Genomic DNA, 16,587 nt, shown 5'->3' on the forward strand with positions numbered 1-16,587 from the left:
CGTGCCACCCCAGCCACACCCCAGCAACGGCCCAACTACCGCAGCAGTGTCCCAAGGCCAGACAGCAGTGCCCCAAGGCCAGAAATGCTACTTCTGTGGCCAGGCAAAACACCCCAGAGCGCGCTGCCCGGCGAAAAACGCGATCTGCTCGGGCTGCGGGAAGAAGGGACACTACGCTAACGTCTGCAGGGCCAAAGCCACCCCGAACCCCAGCAGCGCCGCGTGTGGGCCATGCGGGCCGCCATCTTGGGCCTCCCCGGCCATGTGCGAACCACCGGTACAGCAGCCATTTTGGACGCCTCCAGCCACATGGGGATCATGGACGCCGCCATCTTGGACGACAGCCAGAACGCAGCAGGCCCCCAACACCGCCTCATCTGATACCCGCAGCGACACACCGACCCCTACGCTGGCATCCGTTACACTGGACCAAGCGAGACCGCACCAGCTGGCCAGTTCCACAATGGACATTAAGGTAAATGGCCACGATACAATCTGCCTTTTTGACTCTGGGAGCACGGAGAGCTTCATCCACCCCGACACGGTGCGGCGTTGCTCTCTCCCAGTCCTGCCTGTGCACCAGCGGATTTCTATGGCCTCCGAGTCCCAGTCGGCGGACATCGGCGGCTACTGCGTAGTGACACTCGTAGTAGACGGGACCGTGTACGATCATTTTAAACTTCTGGTCCTGCCCGACCTCTGCGCTGCCGTCCTGCTGGGGTTAGATTTTCAGTGCCACCTTAAAAGTGTTACGATGGCGTACGGTGGACCCCTACCCCCACTCACAGTCCGCAGCCAGCAGCTCCCAAATTGCCCGCCGCGCACCAGGTGCAACCTCTCCACACTCAGAGTCACCCCCCCACCACTGTTTGCTAACCTCACCCCCGACTGTAAGCCCATCGCCACAAAGAGCAGGCGATACAGTGCCGGGGACAGGGTTTTCATTAAAACCGAAGTGGAGCGGCTCCTGAAGGAAGGGATTATTGAGGGCAGCACCAGCCCCTGGCGAGCCCAGGTTGTGGTCGTTAAGACCAGCGAGAAGCAGCGCCTGGTCATCGGCTACAGCCAGACAATAAATCGCTACACCCTGCTGGACGCCTACCCACTCCCCCGCATAGCTGATATGGTCAACCAGATCGCGCAGTACCGCGTCTTCTCGACCATTGACCTGAAATCAGCGTACCACCAGCTCCCTATTCGCCCTGAGGACCGCCAGTATACTGCCTTTGAGGCAAACGGCCGCCTCTACCACTTCCTTAGGGTTCCCTTTGGCATCACCAACGGGGTCTCCGTCTTCCAAAGGGAGATGGACCGGATGGTAGATCAAAATGCGTTGCAGGCCACTTTCCCATATCTGGACAATGTGACCATCTGCGGCCGTGACTTGCAGGACCATGACGCAAACCTCGAAAAATTCCTCCGCACCGCCCAACTCCTGAACCTGACATATAACAAGGAGAAGTGCATATTCCGCACAAACCGCCTCGCCATCCTTGGCTGTGTTGTGGAACACGGAGTCATCGGCCCCGACCCCGACCGGATGCGTCCCCTTATGGAACTTCCACTGCCCCACTGCCTCAAGGCCCTGAAGAGGTGCCTAGGGTTTTTCTCCTATTATGCCCAGTGGGTCCCCTACTATGCGGACAAGGCCCATCCGCTGATCAAGTCCACCTCTTTTCCCTTGACGGCAGAGGCCCGCTTAGCCTTCCACCGTATCAAGGAAGACATTGCCAAAGCCACCATGCATGCAGTGGACGAATCCATCCCCTTCCAGGTGGAAAGCGACGCGTCCGACTTTGCCCTGGCCGCTACCCTCAATCAGGCGGGGAGACCCGTGGCCTTCTTTTCACAAACCCTCCAAGGCCCGGAGACCAGACACTCCGCTGTTGAGAAGGAGGCCCAGGCGATTGTGGAGGCTGTGCGTCATTGGAGGCACTACCTGGCCGGAAAACGATTTACCCTGCTCACTGACCAACGTTCAGTTGCTTTCATGTTTAACAACAAGCAGAGGGGCAAAATCAAAAATGACAAGATCTTGAGGTGGAGAATCGAACTTTCCACCTACAATTACGAGATCTTGTACCGGCCCGGGAAGCTCAATGAACCCCCGGATGCGCTATCGCGTGGCACCTGCGCCAGCACGCAGATCGATAGACTGCGGGCCCTCCACAATGACCTCTGCCACCCGGGGGTCACCAGGTTCTTCCACTTCATCAAGGCCCGCAACCTGCCTTACTCTATTGAGGAGGTCAGGACCATGACCAGGAACTGCCAAGTCTGCGCTGAGTGCAAACCGCACTTTTATAGACCAGACAGGGCCCACCTGATAAAAGCCACTCGCCCCTTCGAGCGCCTGAGCGTTGATTTTAAAGGGCCTCTCCCCTCCTCCGACCGCAATGTGTACTTCCTCAATATTATTGATGAGTACTCCCGTTTCCCGTTCGCCATCCCCTGCCCGGACATGACCAGTGCCACGGTCATTAAATGTCTGAACGACCTCTTCACCCTGTTCGGTTTCCCCAGCTATATCCATAGCGACCGGGGCTCATCGTTTATGAGCGACGAACTCCGTCAGTACCTGCTAACTAGGGGTATTGCCACAAGCAGGACCACCAGTTACAACCCCCGGGGGAACGGACAGGTGGAAAGAGAAAATGCGACAGTTTGGAAGGCCGCCCTGCTAGCCTTAAAGTCTAGGGGCCTTCCAACCTCCCGCTGGCAGGATGTGCTCCCCGATGCGCTCCACTCTATTCGGTCACCCCTCATGAGAAAATGTTTGTCTTCCCAAGGAAGTCCACATCGGGGACATCGCTACCACCATGGCTGACGTCCCCAGGGCCGGTCCTACTGAGAAGGCACGTGAGGACCCATAAAACGGACCCCCTGGTCGAGAGGGTCGACCTCCTCCACGCCAACCCCCAGTATGCTTACATTGCATACCCGGACGGGCGGGAGGACACAGTCTCCATAAGAGACCTTGCACCCTCGGGGGCCGCAGTAACCCACTACTCACTACCACCCCTCCCCACGATCCGATATCCAGCCCCAGCAGACGGCAGGCCTGGGCCCCGCGACCCGCTCGACATCTACGAGGATGACACGCCTGTGCCACAGCCCACGCAGGACTCAACGCCGGAAGCTCCACTACCCCTGCCGTCGCCACGCCGATCACAGCGCCAGACAAGACCTCCGGAGAGACTTCAATACACTAACTTTTAATACACTTCACCCCGCCGGACTCAATTTTAAACAAGGGGTGAATGTGGTAAACCACTGTTTGTATTCCACTGTGTACATGCCTGGACATGCCTCGGCTGACTCCTCCCACAAGTCCTAGTATAAAGGTGACTGCTCCCCAGCCCTTTGTATTTCTGGACCGGTCGACCACTCGAGGCAGACCTTCATTCTTTTGTTAATAAAAGCCTTTAGTTACTCTCTTAACTCTCAGTCTTTTATGAGTAATTGATAGCGCATCACTCCTCCCACTGGTTTACTCCATTTCTCCTTGCTCATACTGTTTAAGTCCTTAATGTCCTTGTTAGCCATCTCCATGGCTTGTGCTTTTTTAAGTGCCGTCTCAAACGTTAATCCTTCTTCTGACAGCAACCTTTGCTGTATACTGTCGTCGTTAACTCCGCATACTAGTCTGTCCCTTAACATGACTGTGAGCGCATTTCCAAAATTACAGTCCTGTGCGAGCTTCCGAAGCTCCTCCACATACTCAGTAACGCTTTCTTCCGGCCTCCTAATCCTCGAATTGAATTTCCATCTCTGTACTATTTCACTAGATTTCGGATTGAAATGATTCTTTAGTAGACTCACCAACTCGTCAAAAGATTTTTCTCCTGGCCGCTCCGGGCTCAGCAGATTCCTCATCCGTGTATAGGTTTGCGCTCCCACACAACTCAGTAAAATGGCCCTTTTCTTTTCAGCACTGTCCACCTCGTTTGCCATAAAGAAATGGCCCAGTATTTCACAATACTCCTCCCAAGACTGCGACTTGCTGTCAAAAGGTGCCACGGAGCCTACCGTTCCTGCCATCCTTGGAGTCCGGTCACTTCAGCCAAAAAATCAAACTCCGTTTCGACTCCCGCGGCCTAGCCTCGTGCTTTTCCGACTAGTTTGCTAACCAACCCGAGCACCTCTTCCGAATACTCCAAAACTCTTCCGTTCTTTATTCTCGTCGCCATATGTGGTATCTTGAAGTGGCCATAGATGGAGACAGACACAGGTTAACTCCTTAACATGGTTTAATCAACACTTGCACATAAAAGCTTCTGCCATGAGGCAGCAAAAAGAAAGAGTACAACCAGTACAGATCAGACTTAACTCAGGAGAGCAATTGCCATAGCACCACCTGGTGGATCAGGTTACTCATAACCTCCCAGGTTACTACATAACTCGAGGCTTTTCTGCTTGTGCCAGGATGGGAATTTCCCACATCCTGCGCCCTGAACAAGTTGATGCAAGTTGTTCAGACGGGATTATGTTGCCAGCTGTCAGGATAGTTTGATTGCTGTTTTGAATGACTCAGTATAAACTCTGAGAACAGTTCCCGAATCACTCCAAAAGACTCTTTAAACCACAAGTGAGTTCATCTTTTTGACACTGCATCAGCACACACTGGGCTCTTGCTCCTAATAACCTGTGTGTACGTGTGCCTTTACTGGAACAGTTTATTACTGAAATATAGACTGGCATTTATATAGTGCCTTTCACCACCTCAGGACGTCCCAAAGCGCTTTACAACTAATGAAGTGTAGTCACTGTTGTAATGTAGGAAACTTGGCAGTCAATATGCGCTCAGCAAGCTCCCACAAACAGGAATGTGAGATGACCAGATCAACTGATGTTTAGTGATTTTTTTAGTGATGTGGGTTGAAGGATAAATATTGGCCACAGGACACCGGGGAGAACTCTCCTGCTCTTCTTCCAAAACTGGGCGTGGGATCTTTTACGTCCACCTCAGAGGGCAGAAGGGACCTCGGTTTAATGTCTCATCTGAAAGAGGGCGCCTCTGGCAGTGCAGCACTCCCTCAGTGCCGCCCCTCCGACAGTGCAGCACACCCTCAGTACTGCCCCTCCGACAGTGCGGCGCTCCCTCAGTACTGCCCCTCCAACAGTGCGGCGCTCCCTCAGTACTGCCCCTCCAACAGTGCGGCGCTCCCTCAGTACTGCCCCTCCAACAGTGCGGTGCTCCCTCAGTACTGCCCCTCCAACAGTGCGGCGCTCCCTCAGTACTGCCCCTCCAACAGTGCGGTGCTCCCTCAGTACTGCCCCGCCGACAGTGCGGTGCTCCCTCAGTACTGCCCCTCCAACAGTGCGGTGCTCCCTCAGTACTGCCCCTCCAACAGTGCGGCGCTCCCTCAGTACTGCCCCTCCAACAGTGCGGTGCTCCCTCAGTACTGCCCCGCCGACAGTGCGGTGCTCCCTCAGTACTGCCCCTCCAACAGTGTGGTGCTCCCTCAGTACTGCCCCTCTGACAGTGCAGCGCTCCCTCAGTACTGACCCTCCCACAGTGCAGCGCTCCCTCAGTACTGCCCCTCCAACAGTGCGGCGCCCCCTCAGTACTGCCCCTCCAACAGTGCGGTGCTCCCTCAGTACTGCCCCTCCGACAGTGCAGCGCTCCCTCAGTACTGCCCCTCCAACAGTGCGGTGCTCCCTCAGTACTGCCCCTCCAACAGTGCGGCGCTCCCTCAGTACTGCCCCTCCAACAGTGCGGTGCTCCCTCAGTACTGCCCCTCCAACAGTGCGGCGCTCCCTCAGTACTGCCCCTCCAACAGTGCGGTGCTCCCTCAGTACTGCCCCGCCGACAGTGCGGTGCTCCCTCAGTACTGCCCCTCCAACAGTGTGGTGCTCCCTCAGTACTGCCCCTCTGACAGTGCAGCGCTCCCTCAGTACTGACCCTCCCACAGTGCAGCGCTCCCTCAGTACTGCCCCTCCAACAGTGCGGCGCTCCCTCAGTACTGCCCCTCCAACAGTGCGGTGCTCCCTCAGTACTGCCCCTCCGACAGTGCAGCGCTCCCTCAGTACTGCCCCTCCAACAGTGCGGTGCTCCCTCAGTACTGCCCCTCCGACAGTGCAGCGCTCCCTCAGTACTGACCCTCCCACAGTGCAGCACTCCCTCAGTACTGCCCCTCCAACAGTGCGGCGCTCCCTCAGTACTGCCCCTCCAACAGTGCGGTGCTCCCTCAGTACTGCCCCTCCGACAGTGCAGTGCTCCCTCAGTACTGACCCTCCCACAGTGCAGCGCTCCCTCAGTACCGCCTCTCCGACAGTGCAGCGCTCCCTCAGTACCGCCTCTCCCACAGTGCAGCGCACCATCAGTACCGCCTCTCCAACAGTACTGACCCTCCGACTGTGCAGCGCACCCTCAGTACTGCCCCTCTGACTGCGTAGCGCACCCTCAGTACCACCCTTCCAACAGTGCAGCGCTCCCTCAGTACTGCCCCTCCAACAGTGCGGCACTCCCTCAGTACCGTCCCTCCCACAGGGCAGCGCACCATCAGTACTGACCCTCCCACAGGGCAGCGCACCATCAGTACTACCCCTCCAACAGTGCGGCGCTCCCTCAGTACCGCCCCTCCGACAGTGCAGTGCACCATCAGTACTACCCCTCCAACAGTGCGGCGCTCCCTCAGTACTGACCCTCCCACAGTGCAGCGCTCCCTCAGTACAGCCGCTCCGACTGTGCAGATCTCCCTCAATGCTGGCACTGGGGCAATGTCGGAAGTTTCAGAGAAGGCACGGGGGCAATTGGACAAGGGGAGAGCTTTTTCAGAGGGAGGGTCACAGTGTCCTGGGGCCAATATTTATCCCTCAATCAACATCACTAAAAAAAAATGATCACATTGCTGTTTGTGGGATCTTGCAGTGCGTAAATTGGCTGCCGCGTTTCCTACGTTACAATAGTGACTACACTTCAAAAAGTACTTGTAGAATCATAGAATGATACAGCACAGAAGGAGGCCATTCGGCCCATCATGCCTGTGCTTTGAAAGAAAATTAGTCCCCTTCAAGTATTTATACAATCCCCTTCTGAAAGTTGTTGAATCCACTTCCACCAGCCTTTCAGGCAGTGCATTCCAGATCATAACAACTCGCTGCTTAATTTTTGTTTCCTCATGTCACCTCTGGTTTCTTCACCAATACCTTCAATCTGTGTCCTCTGGTTACCAACCCTCTTGCCACTGGAAACAGTTTCTCCTTATTTATTTGATTGAAACCAGTCATCATTTTGAACACCCTGTCAATTCTCCTCTTAACCTTCTCTGCTCTAAGGAGAACAACCCCAGCTTCTCCAGTCTCTCCACGTAACTGAAGTCTCTCATCCCTGGAACCATTCTAGTAAATCTCCTGCGCCCCCTCTCTAAGGCATTAACATCCTTCCTAAATTGCAGTGCCCAGAGGCTTAACCAATGATTTATAAAGGATTTAGCAATAACTTTGTTGCTTTCCTACTCTATGGGCTAAAAATTCGGGGGCTTAACGCCACCCGTTACCAGCAAAAAATGGTGAAAAGAGGGCGGTTGCTGCTCTTTCGCCAGTTGGGGGCGGGTCCTGCGGCATCCTCCATTTTATAGAGTCATAGATTTATACAGCACAGAAAGAGGCCCTTCGGCCCATCGTGTCCGTGCCGGCCATCAAGCCCTATCTATTCTAATCCCATTTTCCAGCACTTAGTCTGTAGCCTTGTATGCTATGGCGTTTCAAGTGCTCATCCAAATGCTTCTTGAATGTTGTGAGGGTTCCTGCCTCTACCACCCTTTCAGGCAGTGAGTTCCAGATTCCAACCACTCTCTGGGTGAAAAAGGTTTTCCTCAAATCCCCTCTAAACCTCCTGCCCCTTACCTTGAAACTATGCCCCCTGGTTATTGACCCCTCTACTAAGGGGAATAGTCCCTTTCTATCTACCCTATCTATGCCCCTCATAATTTTGTACACCTCAATCAGGTTCCCCCCTCAGCCTTCTCTGCTCTAAGGAAAACAACCCCGGCCTGTCTAGTCTCTCTTCATAGCTGAAACGCTCCAGCCCAGGTAACATCCTGGTGAATCTCCTCTGCACCCTCTCCAATGCAATCACATCCTTCCTATAGTGTGGCGACCAGAACTGCACACAGTATTCCAGCTGTGGCCTAACCAGTGTTTTGTACAGCTCCATCATAACCTCCCTGCTCTTACATTCTGTGCCTCGGCTAATGAAGGCAAGTATCCCATATGACTTTTTAACCACCTTATCTACCTGTCCTGCTGCCTTCAGGGATCTATGTATATGCACACCAAGGTCCCTCTGATCCTCTGTCCTTCCTAGGGTCCTACCATTCATTGTGTATTCCCTTGCCTTGTTAGTCCTCCCAAAATGCATCACCTCACACTTTTCAGGTAAAATTCCATTTGCCACTGTTCTGCCCATCTGACCAACCCCTCTGTATTGTCCTGTAGCCTGAGGCTTCCCTCCTCACTATTTACCACTCTACCAATTTTTGTGTCATCTGCAAACTTACTGATCATACCTCCTACATTCATATCTAAATCATTAATGTACACTACAAACAGCAAGGGACCCAACACCGATCCCTGCGGTACACCACTGGACACAGGCTTCCAGTCATAAAAACAACCTTCGACCATCACCCTCTGCCTCCTGCCACTAAGCCAATTTTGGATCTAATGTGCCAAATTGCCGTGGATCCCATGGGCTCTTACCTTCTTGACCAGTCTCCCATGCGGGACTTTGTCTAAAGCCTTACTGAAGTCCATGTAGACTACATCAACTGCACTATCCTCATCCACACACCTAGTCACCCCCTCGAAAAATTCAGTCAAATTGGTTAGACATGATCTCCCCCTGACAAAGCCATGCTGACTATCCTTGATTAATCCTCTGTCCCTCAAAATTTTTTCTAGGCCTGGTAGCACTGCCATTAAGAAGTATCACCATGGCGAACTTCGACCCTACTGCTGAGTTCAGTGCTGGGTCCTAAGCTCACCAGGTAAACCCAGTGTGAATACAGACTCACAGAGGCACTGTCAGCACCTGTTAAAGGGACACACACATTGTTCATGTAAGTTTGCATTTAAGCTTTTGGACTTTTTTTAAATTTTGCTGAAGTAGTGGCTTGTTGCAATAGATGATAAAAGTTTTTTAAGTGTGTAGGGAGTGCTGCTGAATGTTTGCAAGGCCTCAGATAGTAAAGGAAGGCCTCTGAGAAGACAAAAAATGCTGCAAATACTCAGTAGGTCAGGCAACATCCGTGGAGAGAGAAACAGAGTTCATGGTCGGGAACCTGCTGTCAAAACATGCCCACCTGCATTTCCTGATGTCAGGTCTGCCAGTGCTGAGCTGTCCCAACAGGCAGTGGCGGGGGACCCAATTCAAATCATTAACAATGCTTTTTTCCCCAGCTTTTTGAATTTCACAGGTCGCCCACCAGTTTCCTGCAGTGCCTAGACCTTGTCTTTGAAGCTGAGGCAGGAGGTCACTGGCCATTGAATCAGATCTGGAGTTGACAGCTTCAGATGTCAAGTCAAAGCTCCCCGCTGATTGAGAAATGTTCCCTCAACCACTAGCTTCTCTAAACTGCATTTCCACTACAGATTCACAAGTCTCCATCCAGTCTGACTTCATTACCTCTCCCACCATTGACAGATCGCTTCTGTCATCTCTGTTTCACCTGCCATCTATTCCATCAGCATGGGTGTACTTTATGTTGTCTCACCTTGGTCCTCAGAATCTGACCACGATCAGCCCCAACACCAGCATCACCAGGCACACCAGCAGCACCAACAATCACACCAACCTTCTCCGCAATCACCTGGTGCTGCACAGAACAGAGGGCATCAGCACCCGACCAGATTTCTGCCTGGGACGCCAGGGATGGCCTCAACAATGCCACATTTACTTCACTTGACGCTGCACACCCTGGCTGCCACATGATGTGCCAAGTTGGCACCATCCCACACCAACAACATAATGCATCCCTACAATTCCCAAGCCATAGAAAAGCAGAGTGTTTTTTGAATGTTGAGAGATTGGGAAATATTGGTATTCAGAGGGACCTGGGTGTCCTTGTACATGAATCATTGAAAGTTAACATGCAGGTACAGCAAGCAACTAGGAAAGCAAATGGTATGTTGGCCTTTATTACAAGAGGATTTGAGTATAAGAGTAAAGACGTCTTACTGCAATTATATAGGGCCCTGGTGAGACCCAACCTGGAGTATTGTGTACAGTTTTGATCTCATTACCTAAGGAAGGATATACTTGCCATAGAGGGAGTGCAACGAAGGTTCACCAGACTGGTTCTGGGATGGGGGGATTGTCCTATGAGGAGAGATTGAGTAGACTAGGCCTATATTCTCTAGGGTTTAGAAGACTGAGAGGCGATCTCATTGAAACATACAAAATACTTACAGGGCTTGACAGGTTAGTTGCAGGGAGGATGTTTCCGCTGGCTGGGGAGTTTAGCACCAGGAGTCACAGTCTCAGAGTATGTGTCGGCCATTTAGGACTGAGATGAGGAGAAATTTCTTCACTCAGAGGGTGGTGAATCTTTGGAATTCTCTACCCCAGAGGGCTGTGGAGGCTCAGTCATTGAGTATATTCAAGACAGAGATCGATAGATTTTTGAATATTAAGGGAATCAAGGGATATGGGGATAGTGCAGGAAAGTGGAGGTTTGGTAGAAGATCAGCCATGATCTTATTGAATGGCGGAGCAAGCTGAAAGGGCCGAATTGCTTACTCCTGCTCCTGTTTCTGATGTTCTTATGTTCTTATTTCTTTCACACTCATCACCATTGTGGGGAGGGGGTACCGTTATGTCTCACCATTCACTGCAACACACTAAGCCACTTCCAAAGATGCACACAAATCTGTCCAAGAATGCAAAGTGTTGAAAATAAAGATTTCAATGTTTGACGGCACATTAACAGAAACTTAACATGAACATTGGCTAAAACACACAAGTGCCTACCCTTGTGTGTTGTTAGTTAGTATGATTGGACTAGGATGAGGGTGAGTGTGAGGGGTGACTAGTGAGATGGGGATGTGATAATATAGATAGAGAGGGATGGGTGGAGGTGCAAGGTAAGTTGGTGTGAGTAATGATGTGCAGCAGTAGGGTAGGGAAGGCAGAGTGATGGGGATGTAATGACTGGCACAACAGGATGAGGTTGAGTGTGCCTTTGCAGTAACGTTTTGTGATCTACTGACATAATTGAAAGGTTTGCGCCACTGCAGCCTGGTCCTCCTGATGACGCTCCTGCTTGTGTCCTCCTATGCAATCTGCAACTAGGTTGTGTTGATCTCCTGGGGAGGTCTCTTCCGACTTTGGAAGGGAAGAGAACCTCCCGGTGTGCTGTGACTCCCTCCATAAGCATATGGAGAGAGTCATGGGAGAGCCTGGGTGCAGCCGTGCACCTCTGTGCAGTGATTGTCAGTGTTTGCAGCACCTCAATGCTGTAGAACACTGAAAGCACAAATGTCAAAGTAAATATTGTTATAAAACACATTTTGTTGTGCACTTGAGTAGTAACAAATTCAGTCATCTGGTTATAATCATTTTATTCTTTAACTTCAGTATTAAAAGCAATTTACAACCTGAGTATTGTCACAGATAAAGTGTATGAACTTAGGCATGGGTCCTGTCTCGAGCTGCTTGAACAAATGAAAAAGTTTATATTTATACATTGTTTTCTTATCAAACTGGAACTGGCATTGCATAATATGTTAGTCTCTGGCTACAGCATAGTCCAGAGATTCAAGGCTACATTTTCTTCAACATGATGCACACAAAAATACCATGGCCTTGCTGTGGTAAGCCTAACCCTTCTAGTTTCTAGACATTCTTACCATAAATAAACATATCCAAGGCTGGTTGGTTGCGAACACCAGCAGTTGCTAAGTGAAATCTGTATCTCTCTCTCTCACTCTATCTCTCTCTCTCTCTAATGATGCCATCCACCTTTTTCCCCTATATTCAATGAACTAAACATGAACACCTTTCAGAAGCTGAATTAACCGAGTTCCATACGCCAACACTTTGTATCTCACTCATGCTGTACCTGCCTTGGGAGTGTTTGATGGGATAGTGTAGAGGGAGCTTTACTCTGTATCTAACTCGTGTTACATAGAAACATAGAAGATAGGAGCAGGAGTAGGCCATTCAGCCCCTCGAGCCTATTCTGCCAATTAATAAGATCATGGCTGATCATCCAAACTCAGTACCCTGTCCCTGCTTTCTCCCCATATCCCTTGATTCCTTCAGCCATAAGAAATATATCTAACTCCTTCTTGAATATAATTAATGAATTAGCCTCAACTGCCTTGTGTGGTAGAGAATTACACAGGTTCACCACTCGCTGGGTGAAGAAATTCCTCCTCATCTCTGTCCTAAATAGCTTACCCCTTATCCTTAGACTGTGACCCCTGGTTCTGGACTCCCCCGCCATCGGGAACATCCTTCCTGCATCTAGTCTGTCTAGTCCTATTAGAATTTTATAAGTTTCAATGAGATCCCCTCGCATTCTTCTAAACTCCAGCGAGTACAAGCCCAATCGACCCAATCTCTCTTCATACGTCTGTCATAAATCTCATCATCGAGAAACTAACTATGAAATAACACTGGACGGCCAGCTGGTGGCGCCGTCCAAGGAGTATAAATACTCGGGCGTTGGCCCCAGCTTGCCAGGGACATTTTGTAAAGACAAGGGAGCTAGTGGATACAACTAGACCTCCATGTTCTGAAATAAGTTGATTAAAGCCTTGCTTTATGCTCAAACCAAGTGCGTAGTGAGTTTTATTATGTCAACGTCATTCCTGCCATTCCAGGTATCAGCCTGGTGAATCTTTGCTGCACTCCCTCCATGGCAAGAACATCCTTCCTCAGATAAGGCGACCAAAACTGCACACAATACTCAAGGTGTGGTCTCACCAAGGCCCTGTACAACTGCAGCAAGACATCCTTGTTACTGTACTCGAACTCTCTTGCTACGAAGGCCATTTGCCTTCTTAACCGCCTGCTGCACCTGCATGCTTACCTTCAGCGACTGGTGCACAAGGACACCCAGGTCTCATTGCACTTCCCCTTTTCCCAATCTATTGCCGTTCAGATAATAATCTGCCTTCCTGTTTTTGCCACCAAAGTGGATAACCTCTCATTTATCCACATTATACTGCATCTGCCATGCATCTGCCCAATCACCCAACCTGTCCAAATCATACTGGAGTTTCTTGGCATCCTCCTCACAGCACACACGCCCACCCAGCTTAGTGTCGTCTGCAAACTTGGAGATATTACATCTAGTTCCCTCGTCTAGATCACTAATATATATTGTGAATAACTGGGGTCCTAGCACCGATCCCTGCGGTACCCCACTAGTCACTGCCTGCCACTTGGAAAAAGACCCGTTTATTCCAACTCTTTGCTTCCTGTCTGCCAACCAGTTCTCTATCCAAGTCAGTACCTTACCCCCAGTCCCATGTGCTTTAACTTTGCACGCTAATCTCTTATGCACGACCTTATTAAAAGCCTTCTGAAAGTCTAAATACACCACATGCAGTGGTTCTCCCTTATCTATTCTACCAGATACATCCTCAAAAAATTCCAGCAGATTAGTCAAGCACGATTTACCTTTTGCAAATCCATGTTGACTTTGTCCGATCCTGTCACTGTTTTCCAAGTGCTCTGCTATTACATCTTTTATAAAGTACTCTAGCATTTTCCCCACTACCGATGTCAGGCTTACCGGTCTACAATTCCCCGTTTTCTCTCTACCAGCTTTTTTAAATAGTGGGGTTACATTAGCTACCCTACAATCCATGGGAACTGCTCCAGAGTCTATAGAATTTTGGAAGATGACCAGCAATGCATCTACTATTTCTAGGGCCACTTCCTTAAGTACCCTAGGATGTAGATTGTCAGGCCCTGGGGATTTATCGGCCTTCAATCCCGTCAATTTCCCTAACACCATTTCCATACAAATACTGATTTCTTTCAGTTCCTCCCTCTCATTAGATCCTATGTTCCCCGACATCTCTGGGAGGTTATGTATGTCCTCCTTTGTGAAGACAGAACCAAAGTATGTATTTAAGTGGTCAGCCATTTCTTTGTTCCCCATTATAAATTCCCCTGATTCTGACTACAAGGGACCTACGCTTGACTTCACCAATCTTTTTCCCTTCACATATGTATAGAAGCTTTTACAGTCAATTTTTATGTTCCCTGAAAGCTTACTCTCATATTCTACTTTCCCCCTCTTAATTAATCCCTTTGTCCTCCTTTGCTGAATCCTAAACTGCTCCCAATCCTCAGGTTTGCTGCTTTTTCTGGCCAATTTATATGTCCTCTCCTTGGATCTTATGCTATCCCTAATTTCCCTTGTTAGCCACGGTCGAGTCACCTTTTTTGTTTTATTTTTATGCCAAACAGGGCTGAACAAATTCTGTAGTTCATCCATTTGGTCTTTAAATGTTTGCCATTGCCTATCCACTGTCAATCCGTTAAGTAACATTCCCCAATCCACCCTAGCCAACCCGCGCCTCATACCATCGTAGTTTCCTTTATTTAAATTCAGGACCCCAGTCTCTGAGTCAACTACTTCACTCTCCATCTTAATGAAGAATTCGATCATATTATGATTGCTCCGCCCCAAGGGGCCTCGCACAACAAGATTGCTAATTAATCCTTTCTCATTACATAATACCCAGTCTAAGATGGCCTGATCTCTATTTGGTTCCTCGACATATTGGTCCAGGAAACCATCCCGTATACACACTAGGAATTCCTCCTCCATAGTATTGTTACTAATTTGGTTAGCCCAATCTATATGTAGATTAAAGTCACCCATGATAGCTGCTGTGTTCTTATTGCATGCATCTCTAATTTCCCATTTAATGCCATCCCCAACCTCAGCATTACTGTTTGGGGGTCTATATACAACTCCCACTAATATTTTCTGCCCCTTGGCATTTCTCAGCTCTACCCATATGGATTCCACATCATCAGAGCTAATATCCTTCCTTACTATTATGTTAATCTCCTCTTTAACCAGCAATGCTACCCCACCTCCTTTTCCTTTTTGCCTGTCTTTCCAGAATATTGAATACCCCTGGATGTTGAATTCCCAGCCTTGGTCACCCTGGAGCCATGTCTCCGTAATCCCAATTATATCATATCCGTTTACATCTATTTGCGCAGCTAATTCATTCACCTTATTACGAATGCTCCTCGCATTAAGACACAAAGCCTTCAGGCTTGTTTTTTTAACACTCTTAGACCTTTTAGAATTATTATTTACTGTGGCCATGTTTGATTTACACCTTTGATTTCTCTGACTGCCACTTTTGCTTTTCTCCTTCCTGTCTTTTGCTTCTATCCTTGCTTCCCTTTCCTCTGTCTCCCTGCACAGGTTCCCATCCCTCTGCCATTTTAGTTTAAACCTTCCCCAATAGCACTAGCAAACACTCCCCCTAGGACATCGGTCCCGGTCCTGCCCAGGTGCAAACCGTCCAGTTTGTACTGGTCCCACCTCCCCCAGAACTGGTTCCAATGTCCCAGGAATTTGAATCCCTCCCCCTTCCACCATTCCTCTAGCCATGTATTCATCTGAAATATCCTTCTATTTCTACTATGACTAGCAGGTGGCACAGGTAGCAATCCTGAGATTACTACATTTAAGGTCCTATTTTTTAATTTACCTCCTAACTCCCTATATTCAGCTTTTAGGACCTCATCCTGGTTTTTACCTATATCATTGGTACCTATATGCACCACGACAACTGGCTTTTCACCCTCCCCCTTCAGAATGCCCTGCAGCCACTCCGAGACATCCTTGACCCTTGCACCAGGGAGGCAACATACCATCCTGGAGTCTCATTTGCGGCCACAGAAACTCCTATCTATTCCCCTTACAATAGAATCCCCTATCACTATAGCTCTCCTGCTCTTTTTCCTCCCGTCCTGTGCAGCAGAACCACCCATGGTGCCAGGACATTGGCTGCTGCTGCCTTCTCCCGATAAGCCATAAGAATGTAAGAACATAAGAAATAGGAGCAGGAGTAGGCCAATCGGCCCCTCGAGCCTGCTCCACCATTCAATAAGATCATGGCTGATCTGATCCTAACCTCAAATCTACTATCACTCTACAGCCCACCCGAACCCATGTGATCTCCTGGGAGAGGCGAAAAAACATAAAAAACCCAATGGCCAATTTGGGAGAAAAAATCTGGGAAATTCCTCTCTGACCCATCTAGGTGATCGAAACTCGTCCAGGAGGTCACTCTGTCCCTATATTTTCTACAGTACTTACCTTCTGTAAAAGGTGATCTCCACCCCAGCCAGGAACAGGAATAGAACCATCTCCTGAAATCTAACACAGAATTAGAACACAAGAAGTAGGAGCAGAACCAGGCTACACGGCCCCTGGGCCCGCTCCGCTACCCATAGGGCCATGACCATTCCGAACCTAGACTCATGTCCAATTTCCTGCCCGCTCCCCGTAACCCCTAATTCCCTTTACTTCTAGGAAACTGTCTATTTCTGTTTGAAATGTATTTAATGATGTAGCTTCCACAGCTTTCTGGGGC

At 49.7% G+C, this 16,587-nt stretch overlaps 1 protein-coding gene and 1 pseudogene across 1 annotated transcript in view; one reads left to right on the forward strand and one right to left on the reverse strand.

Annotated features, from left to right (window-relative positions):
• LOC147096354 (zinc-binding protein A33-like) overlaps positions 1–16,587 on the reverse strand; it is a 261,908-nt gene that overhangs the window by 117,261 nt on the left and 128,060 nt on the right. The window lies entirely within an intron of this gene.
• LOC147096356 (uncharacterized) overlaps positions 1–16,587 on the forward strand; it is a 54,909-nt pseudogene that overhangs the window by 27,392 nt on the left and 10,930 nt on the right.

The sequence above is a fragment of the Somniosus microcephalus genome, unplaced genomic scaffold (assembly GCF_052327205.1).
Source record: "Somniosus microcephalus isolate GS21.2 unplaced genomic scaffold, FLI_Smic_1.0 unresolved_chr1, whole genome shotgun sequence".
In the NCBI taxonomy this organism is placed as follows: Eukaryota; Metazoa; Chordata; class Chondrichthyes; order Squaliformes; family Somniosidae; genus Somniosus; species Somniosus microcephalus.